This window comes from Arachis ipaensis, chromosome B8 (assembly GCF_059453495.1).
Source record: "Arachis ipaensis isolate K30076 ecotype BB chromosome B8, ASM5945349v1, whole genome shotgun sequence".
Taxonomy (NCBI): domain Eukaryota; kingdom Viridiplantae; phylum Streptophyta; class Magnoliopsida; order Fabales; family Fabaceae; genus Arachis; species Arachis ipaensis.
The window spans coordinates 52554799-52567176 of NC_142443.1; the positions used below are offsets into that span (position 1 = coordinate 52554799).

Consider the following 12378-nt stretch of genomic DNA (forward strand, 5'->3'; position numbering starts at 1 on the left):
ACTCTTGAAATAAAGATTCCGTTTGCAGAGGCACTTGAGCAAATACCCTCTTATGCTAAGTTCATGAAAGAGATCTTAAGTTATAAGAAGGATTGGAGAGAAACAGAAAAAGTTTTTCTCACTGAAGAATGCAGTGCAGTCATCCTAACAAGCTTACCAGAAAAGCTTAAGGATCCCAGAAGCTTTATGATACCATACACATTAGAGGGTACTTGTACCAAGATAGCTTTATGTGACTTTGGGGCAAGTATCAATCTAATCCCTGCATCCACTATCAGAAAGCTTGGCTTGACTGAAGAGGTCAAACCAACCCGGATATGTCTTCAACTTGTTGATGGCTCCATTAAATATCCATCAGGCATAATTGAGGACATGATTGTCAAGGTTGGGCCATTTGCCTTTCCCACTGACTTTGTAGTGATGGAGATGGAGGAGCACAAGAGTGCAACTCTCATTCTAGGAAGATCTTTCCTAGCAACTGGACGAACCCTCATTGATGTCCAAAAAGGGGAAGTGACCTTAAGAGTTAATGAGGATGAGTTCAGGCTGAATGCTGTTGAGGCAATGAAGCATCTAGACACATAAAAAGACTGCATGCGTGTGATATTATTGACTCCTTGGTAGAGGAGATCAATGATGAGCGGATAATTTATACGCTTTTTGGCATTGTTTTTAGTATGTTTTTAGTAGGATCTAGTTACTTTTAGGGATGTTTTCATAAGTTTTTATGTTAAATTCACATTTCTGGACTTTACTATGAGTTTGTGTGTTTTTCTGTGATTTCAGGTATTTTCTGGCTGAAATTGAGGGACTTGAGCAGAAATCAGATTCAGAGGTTGAAAAAGGACTGCTGATGCTGTTGGATTCTGACCTCCCTGCACTTAAAGTAGATTTTCTGGAGCTACAGAATTTGAAATGGCGCGCTTTCAATTGCGTTGGAAAGTAGACATCCAGGGCTTTCCAGCAATATATAATAGTCCATACTTTGGTCAAGAATAGATGACGTAAACTGGCGTTCAACGCCAGCCTTCTGCCCAAATCTGGCGTCCAGCGCCAGAAAAGGATCCAAAACCAGAGTTGAACGCCCAAACTGGCACAGAAACTGGCGTTCAACTCCACAAATGGCCTCTGCACGTGCTACACTTTAGCTCAGCCCAAACACACACTAAGTGGGCCCAGGAAGTGGATTTATGCATCAATTACTCACTCATGTAAACCCTAGTGACTAGTTTATTATAAATAGGACCTCTTACTATTGTATTAGGCGTCTTTTTGACCATCTTTGGTCTCAGTTTTATTCCATTGTTCATCTTAGGAGACTATTGATCTCGTTTAGGGGGCTGGCCATCTCGGCCATGCCTGGACCTTTCACTTATGTATTTTTAACGGTAGAGTTTCTACACTCCATAGATTAAGGTGTGGAGCTCTGCTGTTCCTCAAAGATTAATGCAAGTACTACTGTTTTCTATTCAATTCATCTTATTTCGCTTCTAAGATATCCATTCGCACCCAAGAACGTGATGAAGGTGATGATTATGTGTGACGCTCATCATCCTTCTCCCTTATGAACGCGTGCCTGACAAACACTTCCGTTCTACATGAAATAATCTAGAATGAATATCTCTTAGATCTCCTAACAGGAATCTTCGTGGCGTAAGCTAGAATGATGGCGTCATTCAAGAGAATCCGGAAGGTCTAAACCTTGTCTGTGGTATTCTGAGTAGGATTCAATGATTGAATGACTGTGATGAGCTTCAAACTCGCGAGTGCTGGGCGTTAGTGACAGACGCAAAAGGAGGGTGAATCCTATTCCAGCATGATCGAGAACCGACAGATGAATAGCCGTGCCGTGACAGGGTGCGTGAGCATATTATTCACTGAGAGGAGGGGATGTAGCCACTGACAACGGTGATGCCCTTGCATACAGCCAGCCATGGAAAGGAGTAAGACCGATTGGATGAAGATAGCAGGAAAGCAGAGGTTTAGAGGAACGAAAAGCATCTCCATTCGCTTATCTGAAATTCTCACCAATGAATTACATAAGTATCTCTATCCCTATTCTATTATTTATTATTTGAAAACTCCATGATTATTTTATATCCGCCTGACTGAGATTTACAAGGTGACCATAGCTTGCTTCATACCAACAATCTCCGTGGGATTCGACCCTTACTCACGTAAGGTATTACTTGGACGACCCAGTGCACTTGCTGGTTAGTTGTATCGAAGTTGTGACAATTATGAATTAAGATCAAAGCACCAACCTTTGGAGCCATTACCAGGGATTGTTCGAGCCTGGACATCACAATTTCGTGCACCAAGTTTTTGGCGCCGTTGCCGGGGATTGTTTGAGTTTGGACAACTGACGGTTCATCTTGTTGCTCAGATTGGGTAACTTTCTTTTCGTTCTCTTTTCAAAAATCTTTCAAAAATATTTTCAAAAAAATTTCTCTTGTTTTCGAAAAAAATAAAAATGTTTTCAAAAATTTATTCAAAGTTTTTAAGAATGAATTCTAGTGTTTCATGAAGCATGTGAAGCCTGGCTGGCTGTAAAGCCATGTCTAAATTCATTTGGAATGAGGCTTGCAATTTGTTATCAAGAGCAAATTAGTTGTTGCTCATCCACCTGCTGCTGATCCATGATCACCTGCTGAAGCTTGGCTGGCCATTGGCCATGTCTAGTGTTTTGGACTGGAGCTTTCTTTGAAAGCTTGGCTGGCTAGTGAGCCATGTCTAATTCCTGGACTGAAGCTTTAGACTAAGAATGCAAGATTCCTGGAATTCATATTAAAAATTTTGGAATCCTTATTTTTTTCTTTTTCATATAATTTTCGAAAAAATCCAAAAAAAAAAATTAGAAAATCATAAAAATCAAAAATATTTTTTGTGTTCTTGTTTGAGTCTTGAGTCATGTTATAAGTTTGGTGTCAATTGCATGTGCATCTTGCATTTTTCAAAAATATCATGCATTCATAGTGTTCTTCATGATCTTCAAGTTGTTCTTGATAAGTCTTCTTGTTTGATCTTGATGATTTTTTGTTTTTTGTCTTTTATTGTTTTTCATATGCATTTTTGAATTCTTAGTGCCTAAGCATTAAAGAATTCTAAGTTTGGTGTCTTGCATGTTTTCTTTGCATTAAAAGTTTTTCAATATTGTGTCTATGATGCTCATCTTGGCATTCAAAGTGTTCTTGGTGTTCATCTTAACATTCATAGCATTCTTGCATGCATCACATGTTTTGATCTAAAAAATTTCATGCATTGCATAATTTTCATGTTTTTCATAAAAATTTCAAAAATAAAAAAAAAATATCTTTCCCTTTTTCTCTCATCAAATTCGAAAATTTGGATTGACTTTTTCAAAAGTTTTTAAAATCAAGTTGTTTCTTATGAGTCAAATCAAATTTTCAATTTGAAAATCTTATCTTTTTCAAAATCTTTTTCGAAAATCAAATCTTTTTCAAAATTTTTAGTTATTTTCGAAAATTAAAAAAAAAATCTTTTTCAAAAATCTTTTTCTTATTTTTATACCAAATTTTCGAAAATAACATAATCAATTAATGTTTTGATTCAAAAATTTGAAGTTTGTTACTTGCTTGTTAAGAAAGATTCAAACTTTAAGTTCTAGAATCATATCTTGTGATTTCTTATGAATCAAGTCATTAATTGAGATTTTAAAAATCAAATCTTTTTCAAAACTAATTTCAATCATATCTTCTCAAAAATATCTTCTTATCTTATCTTTTTCAAAAATATCTTTTCAAAATATCTTTTCTAACTTCCTAACTTCTTATCTTTTCAAAATTTGTTTCAACTAACTAACTAACTTTTTGTTTGTTTCTTAACTTTTTCAAAACTACCTAACTAACTCTCTCTCTCTCTAATTTTCGAAAATATCTTCCCTCTTTTTCAAAATTTCTTTTTAATTAACTAATTATTTTTATTTTTTATTTTTTTATTTTTTATTTTTGATTTCAAAAATTTTCGAAAATTACTAACATTTTTCAAAAACCATTTTCGAAAATCACTAACTCTTTTTCAAAATAATTTTCGAAAATTATCCCTCCCCCATCCTATTCTATTTATTCATTCATATCCTAACATCTCATCTCACATCTCTTCCATCCGTACAGTTGTGCTTCTTCCTTTACATCACATTCTTTGTCTCCCCCTCTTTTCTTCCACTCACAAAGGGATCCCTATACTGTGGTATAAAGGATCTCTATTATTATTATTATTTTTTTTGTGCCTTCTTCTTTGTCATATGAGCAGGAGCAGGGATAAGAACATTCTTGTGGAAGCAGATCCAGAACCTGAAAGGACTCTGAAGAGAAAATTAAGAGAAGCTAAAATACAACAATCTAGAGATAACCTTTCAGAAATTTTCGAACAGGCAAAGGAGATGGCAGCCAAAAATAATAATAATGTAAGGAAGATGCTTGGTGACTTTACTGCACCTAATTCTAATTTACATGGAAGAAGCATCTCCATTCCTGCCATTGGAGCAAACAACTTTGAGCTGAAACCTCAATTAGTTTCTCTGATGCAGCAGAACTGCAAGTTTCATGGACTTCCATCTGAAGATCCTTTTCAGTTCTTAACTGAATTCTTGCAGATATGTGATACTGTTAAGACTAATGGAGTAGATCCTGAAGTCTACAGGCTCATGCTTTTCCCCTTTGCTGTAAGAGACAGAGCTAGATTATGGTTGGATTCTCAACCCAAAGACAGCCTGAACTCTTGGGATAAGCTGGTCACGGCTTTCTTAGCCAAGTACTTTCCTCCTCAAAAGCTGAGCAAGCTTAGAGCTGATGTTCAAACCTTCAGACAGAAAGAAGGTGAATCCCTCTATGAAGCTTGGGAAAGATACAAACAGTTGACCAAAAAGTGTCCCTCTGACATGCTTTCAGAATGGACCATCCTGCATATATTCTATGATGGTTTATCTGAGCTATCAAAGATGTCACTGGACACTTCTGCAGGTGGATCCATTCACCTAAAGAAAACGCCTGCAGAAGCTCAAGAACTCATTGACATGGTTGCTAATAACCAGTTCATGTACACTTCTGAAAGGAATCCTGTGAGCAATGGGACGCCTATGAAGAAGGGAGTTCTTGAAGTTGATACTCTGAATGCCATATTAGCTCAGAATAAAATATTGACTCAGCAAGTCAATATGATTTCTCAGAGTCTGCATGGAATGCAAGCTGCATCCAACAGTACTCAAGAGGCATCTTCTGAAGAAGAAGCCTATGATCCTGAGAACCCTGCAATAGCAGAGGTGAACTACTTAGGTGAACCTTATGGAAACACTTATAACTCAACATGGAGAAATCATCCAAATTTCTCATGGAAGGATCAAAAGCCCCAACAAGGCTTTAATAATGGTGGAAGAAACAGGTTTAACAATAATAAACCTTTTCCATCATCAACTCAGCAACAGACAGAGAACTCTGAACAAAATGCTTCTAATTTAGCAAATCTAGTCTCTGATCTGTCTAAGGCCACTGTGAGTTTCATGAATGAAACAAGATCTTCCATTAGAAATCTGGAAGCACAAGTGGGCCAGCTAAGTAAAAGGATCACTGATATCCCTCCTAGTACTCTCCCAAGCAATACAGAAGAGAATCCAAAAGGAGAGTGCAAGGCCATTGACATAAGCGCCATGGCCGAACCTGTGAGGAGAGGAGAGGACGTGAATCCCAAGGAGGAAGACCTCCTGGGACGTCCAGTGGTCAATAAGGAGCTTCCCTCTGAGGAACCAAAGGAATCTGAGACTCATCTAGAGACCATAGAGATTCCATTGAACCTCCTTATGCCCTTCATGAGCTCTGATGAGTATTCCTCTTATGAAGAGAATGAGGATGTTACTGAAGAGCAAACTGCCAAGTTTCTTGGTGCAATCATGAAGCTGAATGCCAAATTGTTTGGCATTGATACTTGGGAAGTTGAACCTCCCTTGTTCATCAATGAACTAAGTGATCTGGATCAACTGACATTGCCTCAGAAGAGACAGGATCCTGGAAAGTTCATAATCCCTTGTACCATAGGCACCATGATCTTTAAGGCTCTGTGTGACCTTGGTTCAGGGATAAACCTCATGCCCCTCTCTGTAATAGAGAAACTGGGAATCTATGGGGTGCAAGCTGCTAAAATCTCACTAGAGATGGTAGACAGCTCAAGAAGACAGGCTTATGGACAAGTAGAAGATGTATTAGTAAGGGTTGAGGGCCTTTACATACCTACTGATTTCATAGTCCTGGATACTGGAAAGGAAGAGGATGAATCTATCATCCTAGGAAGACCTTTCCTGGCCACAGCAAGAGCTGTGATTGATGTTGACAGAGGTGAAATATTCCTTCAATGGAATGAGAACTCCCTTGTATTCAAAACTCAAGGATTTCCCTCTGCAACCATGGAGAGGAAGCTTGAAAAGCTTCTCTCAAAGCAGAGTCAACCAGAGCCCCCACAGTCAAACTCTAAGTTTGGTGTTGGGAGGCCACAACCAAACTCTAAGTTTGGTGTTGAACTCCCATATCCAAACTCTAAGTTTGGTGTTGGAGAGTCTCAACAAAGCTCTGCACATCTGTAAGGCTCCATGAGAGCCCACTGTCAAGCTATTGACATTAAAGAAGCGCTTGTTGGGAGGCAACCCAATGTTTATCTAATTCTTATTTTTATTGTTTTTCATGTTTTCTTAGGTTCATGATCATGTGGAGTCACAAAATAAATAGAAAAATTGAAAACGGAATCAAAAACAGCAGAAGAAAAATCACACCCTGGAGGAGCATCTGTCTGGCGTTCAGCGCCAGAACAGAGCATGGTTCTGGCGCTGAACGCCCAAAATGGGCAGCTTCTGGGCGCTGAACGCCAGAACAGGCATGGTTCTGGCATTCAACGCCAGAAATGGCACACAGATGGGCGTTGAACGCCCAAAATGGCCACCAACCTGGCGCTGAACGCCCAGAGTTGGGTACAAAGGCATTTTTACATGCCTAATGGGTGCAGGGATGTAAATCCTTGAACACCTCAGGATCTGTGGACCCCACAGGATCCACTCAGGATCTGTGGACCCCACAGGATCCCCACCTACCTCCACTCACTTCTTCTCACCACTCTCTTTCACATAACCCCATAAACACTCTTCCCTAAAAACCCCTCACCAATCACCTCAATCTCTCTTCCCTACTAAACCTTCACCACTCACATCCACCCACTCTTCCCAATAAACCTACCTCATAAACTCCACCTACCTTCAAAATTCAAAACCAATTTCCCACCCAAACCCACCCATATGGCCGAAACAATACCCCACCTCCCTACCCTATATAAAGCTCTCCATTCTTCTTCAAATTCACACAACACACCCCTCTACACTCCTCTTGGCCGAAACCTCATCTCCCTCTCCCTCTCCATATTTCTTCTTCTTCTTCTTCTATTTTTTTTGTTTATTGCTCGAGGGCGAGCAATATTCTAAGTTTGGTGTGGTAAAAGCATAGCTTTTTTGTTTTTCCATTACCATTGATGGCACCCAAGACCGGAGAATCCTCTAGAAGAGGGAAAGGGAAGATAAAAGCTTCCACATCCGAGTCATGGGAGATGGAAAGGTTCATCTCCAAAGCCCATCAAGACCACTTCTATGATGTTGTGGCCAAGAAGAAGGTGATCCCTGAGGTCCCTTTCAAACTCAAAAGAAATGAGTATCCGGAGATCCGACATGAAATTCAAAGAAGAGGTTGGAAATTTCTAACAAATCCCATCCAACAAAGTCGGCATCCTAATGGTTCAAGAGTTCTATGCCAATGCATGGATCACCAAGAACCATGATCAAAGTAAGAACCCGGATCCAAAGAACTATGTTACAATGGTTCGGGGGAAATACTTAGATTTTAGTCCGGAGAATGTGAGGTTGGCGTTCAACTTGCCATACATGGAAGAGAACGCACGCCCCTACACAAGGAGAGTCAACTTTGATCAAAGGTTGGACCAAGTCCTTATGGACATATGTGTAGAAGGAGCTCAATGGAAGATTGACTCCAAAGGCAAGCCGGTTCAACTAAGAAGATTGGACCTCAAGCCTATAGCTAGAGGATGGTTGGAGTTTATTCAATGCTCAATCATTCCCACTAGCAACCGGTCTGAAGTTACTATAGACTGGGCCATCATGATCCATAGCATCATGATTGGAGAAGAGGTGGAAGTTCATGAGATTATACCTCAAGAACTCTACAAGGTGGCTGACAAGTCCTCCACTATGGCAAGGTTAGCCTTCCCTCACCTCATTTGCCACCTATGCAATTCAGCTGGGATTGACATAGAGGGAGATATCTTCATCAAAGAGGACAAGCCCATCACTAAGAAAAAGATGGAGCAAGCAAGAGAGCCCAGTCATGGAGCTCAAGAGGCGCAAGAAGCTCACTTCCATGAGATCCCTGAGATGCCTCAAATGCACTTTCCTCCACAAAATTATTGGGAGCAAATCAACACCTCCCTAGGAGAATTGAGTTCCAATATGGGACAACTAAGGGTGGAACATCAAGAGCACTCCATCATGCTGCATGAAATAAGAGAAGATCAAAAGGCAATGAGGGAGGAGCAACAAAGACAAGGAAGAGACATAGAAGAGCTCAAGGACATCATTGGTTCCTCAAGAAGGAAACGCCACCATCACTAAGGTGGATTCATTCCTTGTTCTTGTTTTCTCTGTTTTTCGTTTTCTATATTATGTGCTTATCAATGTTTGTGCCTTTATTACATGATCATTAGTAGTTAGTAACTTTGCCTTAAAGATATGAATGTCCTATGAATCCATCACCTCTCTTAAAAGAAAAATGTTTTAATTCAAAAGAACAAGAAGTACATGAGTTTCGAATTTATCCTTGAACTTAGTTTAATTATATTGATGTGGTGACAATGCTTCTTGTTTTCTGAATGAATGCTTGAACAGTGCATATGTCTTTTGAAGTTGTTGTTTAAGAATGTTAAATATGTTGGCTCTTGAAAGAATGATGACTAGGAGACATGTTATTTGATAATCTGAAAAATCATACAAATGATTCTTGAAGCAAGAAAAAGCAGCAAAGAACAAATCTTGCAGAAAAAAAAAAAAGAAAAAAAAAGGGGCGAAAAAAGAATAGAAAAGAAAAAAAAATAGAAAGAAAAAGAAAAAGCAAGCAGAAAAAGCCAATAACCCTTAAAACCAAAAGGCAAGGGCAAATAAAAAAGATCCCAAGGCTTTGAGCATCAGTGGATAGGAGGGCCTAAAGGAATAAAATCCTGGTCTAAGCGGCTAAACCAAGCTGTCCCTAACCATGTGCTTGTGGCGTGTAGGTGTCAAGTGAAAACTTGAGACTGAGCGGTTAAAGTCAAGGTCCAAAGCAAAAACAAAGAGTGTGCTTAAGAACCCTGGACACCTCTAATTGGGGACTTTAGCAAAGCTGAGTCACAATCTGAAAAGGTTCACCCAATTATGTGTCTGTGGCATTTATGTATCCGGTGGTAATACTGGAAAACAAAGTGCTTAGGGCCACGGCCAAGACTCATAAAGAAGCTGTGTTCAAGAATCATCATACTGAACTAGGAGAGTCAATAACACTATTCAAAATCTGAAGTTCCTATAGATGCCAATCATTCTAAACCTCAATGGATACAGTGAGATGCCAAAACTATTTAAGAGGCAAAAAGCTATAAGTCCCGCTCATTTGATTGAAGCTATGTTTCATTGATAGTTTGGAATTTATAGTATATTCTTTTCTTTTTATCCTATTTGATTTTCAGTTGCTTGGGGACAAGCAACAATTTAAGTTTGGTGTTGTGATGAGCGGATAATTTATACGCTTTTTGGCATTGTTTTTAGTATGTTTTTAGTAGGATCTAGTTACTTTTAGGGATGTTTTCATAAGTTTTTATGTTAAATTCACATTTCTGGACTTTACTATGAGTTTGTGTGTTTTTCTGTGATTTCAGGTATTTTCTGGCTGAAATTGAGGGACTTGAGCAGAAATCAGATTCAGAGGTTGAAAAATGACTGCTGATGCTGTTGGATTCTGACCTCCCTGCACTTAAAGTGGATTTTCTGGAGCTACAGAACTTTAAATGGCGCGCTTCCAATTGCGTTGGAAAGTAGACATTCAGGGCTTTCCAGCAATATATAATAGTCCATACTTTGGTCAAGAATAGATGACGTAAACTGGCGTTCAACGCCAGCCTTCTGCCCAAATCTGGCGTCCAGCGCCAGAAAAGGATCCAAAACCAGAGTTGAACGCCCAAACTGGCACAGAAACTGGCGTTCAACTCCACAAATGGCCTCTGCACGTGCTACACTTAAGCTCAGCCCAAACACACACCAAGTGGGCCCAGGAAGTGGATTTATGCATCAATTACTCACTCATGTAAACCCTAGTGACTAGTTTATTATAAATAGGACCTCTTACTATTGTATTAGGCATCTTTTTGACCATCTTTGGTCTCAGTTTTATTCCATTGTTCATCTTAGGAGACTATTGATCTCGTTTAGGGGGCTGGCCATCTCGGCCATGCCTGGACCTTTCACTTATGTATTTTTAACGGTAGAGTTTCTACACTCCATAGATTAAGGTGTGGAGCTCTGCTGTTCCTCAAAGATTAATGCAAGTACTACTATTTTCTATTCAATTCATCTTATTTCGCTTTTAAGATATCCATTCTCACCCAAGAACGTGATGAAGGTGATGATTATGTGTGACGCTCATCATCCTTCTCCCTTATGAACGCGTGCCTGACAAACACTTCCGTTCTACATGAAATAAGCTAGAATGAATATCTCTTAGATCTCCTAACAGGAATCTTCGTGGCGTAAGCTAGAATGATGGCGGCATTCAAGAGAATCCGGAAGGTCTAAACCTTGTCTGTGGTATTCTGAGTAGGATTCAATGATTGAATGACTGTGACGAGCTTCAAACTCGCGAGTGCTGGGCGTTAGTGATAGACGCAAAAGGAGGGTGAATCCTATTCCAGCATGATCGAGAACCGACAGATGAATAGCCGTGCCGTGACAGGGTGCGTGAGCATATTATTCACTGAGAGGAGGGGATGTAGCCACTGACAATGGTGATGCCCTTGCATACAGCCAGCCATGGAAATGAGTAAGACCGATTGGATGAAGATAGCAGGAAAGCAGAGGTTTAGAGGAACGAAAAGCATCTCCATTCGCTTATCTGAAATTCTCACCAATGAATTACATAAGTATCTCTATCCCTATTCTATTATTTATTATTCGAAAACTCCATGATTATTTTATATCCGCCTGACTGAGATTTACAAGGTGACCATAGCTTGCTTCATACCAACAATCTCCGTGGGATTCGACCCTTACTCACGTAAGGTATTACTTGGACGACCCAGTGCACTTGCTGGTTAGTTGTATCGAAGTTGTGACAATTATGAATTAAGATCAAAGCACCAAGATTTGGAGCCATTACCAGGGATTGTTCAAGCCTGGACATCACAATTTCGTGCACCAATCAACATGGCTGAGAGTCTCGAATCAGAGCTAGAAGACATCTATAAAGATGTTCAGCCTGATCTAGAGGAATCAGAGGAAATAAAAGAGCCTCTAAAAACTCCTCAAGAAGAGGAGAAATCTCCTAAACTCGAGCTCAAACCACTACCACCATCCCTGAAATATGCATTTCTGGGAGAAGGTGACACTTTTCCAGTAATCATAAGCTCTGCTTTAAATCCACAGGAAGAGAAAGCACTACTTCAAGTGCTAAAGACACACAAGGCAGCTCTTGGGTGGTCCATAAGTGATCTTAAGGGCATCAGCCCAGCAAGATGCATGCACAAGATCCTATTGGAGGACGATGCTAAGCCAGTGGTTCAACCACAGAGGCGGCTAAATCCAGCCATGAAAGAGGTGGTGCAGAAAGAGGTCACCAAGTTACTGGAGGCTGGGATTATTTATCCTATTTCTGATAGCCCCTGGGTGAGCCCTGTCCAAGTTGTCCCCAAGAAGGGAGGCATGACAGTGGTTCATAATGAAAAAAATGAACTGGTTCCTACAAGAACAGTTACAGGGTGGCGTATGTGTATTGATTACAAAAGGCTCAATACAGCCACCAGGAAGGATCACTTTCCTTTACTATTCATAGACCAGATGCTAGAAAGACTAGCAGGTCATGAATACTACTACTTTTTGGATGGCTATTCAGGTTACAACCAAATTATAGTAGATCCTTAGGACCAAGAAAAAATAACATTCACATGTCTTTCTAGAGTATTTGCTTACAGAAGGATGCCTTTTGGTCTGTGCAATGCACCTGCAACCTTTCAGAGGTGCATGTTCTCTATCTTCTCTGATATGGTAGAGAAATTTCTGGAAGTCTTCATGGATGACTT

At 39.8% G+C, this 12378-nt stretch overlaps 1 non-coding gene across 1 annotated transcript; it reads right to left on the reverse strand.

The window, feature by feature from the left end:
- Window positions 1-4798: 4798 nt before the first annotated feature.
- Window positions 4799-4906, reverse strand: LOC148548095 (small nucleolar RNA R71). The gene has a single exon (XR_015897967.1). It is a non-coding gene; the product is annotated as a small nucleolar RNA R71 (small nucleolar RNA).
- Window positions 4907-12378: the final 7472 nt, after the last annotated feature.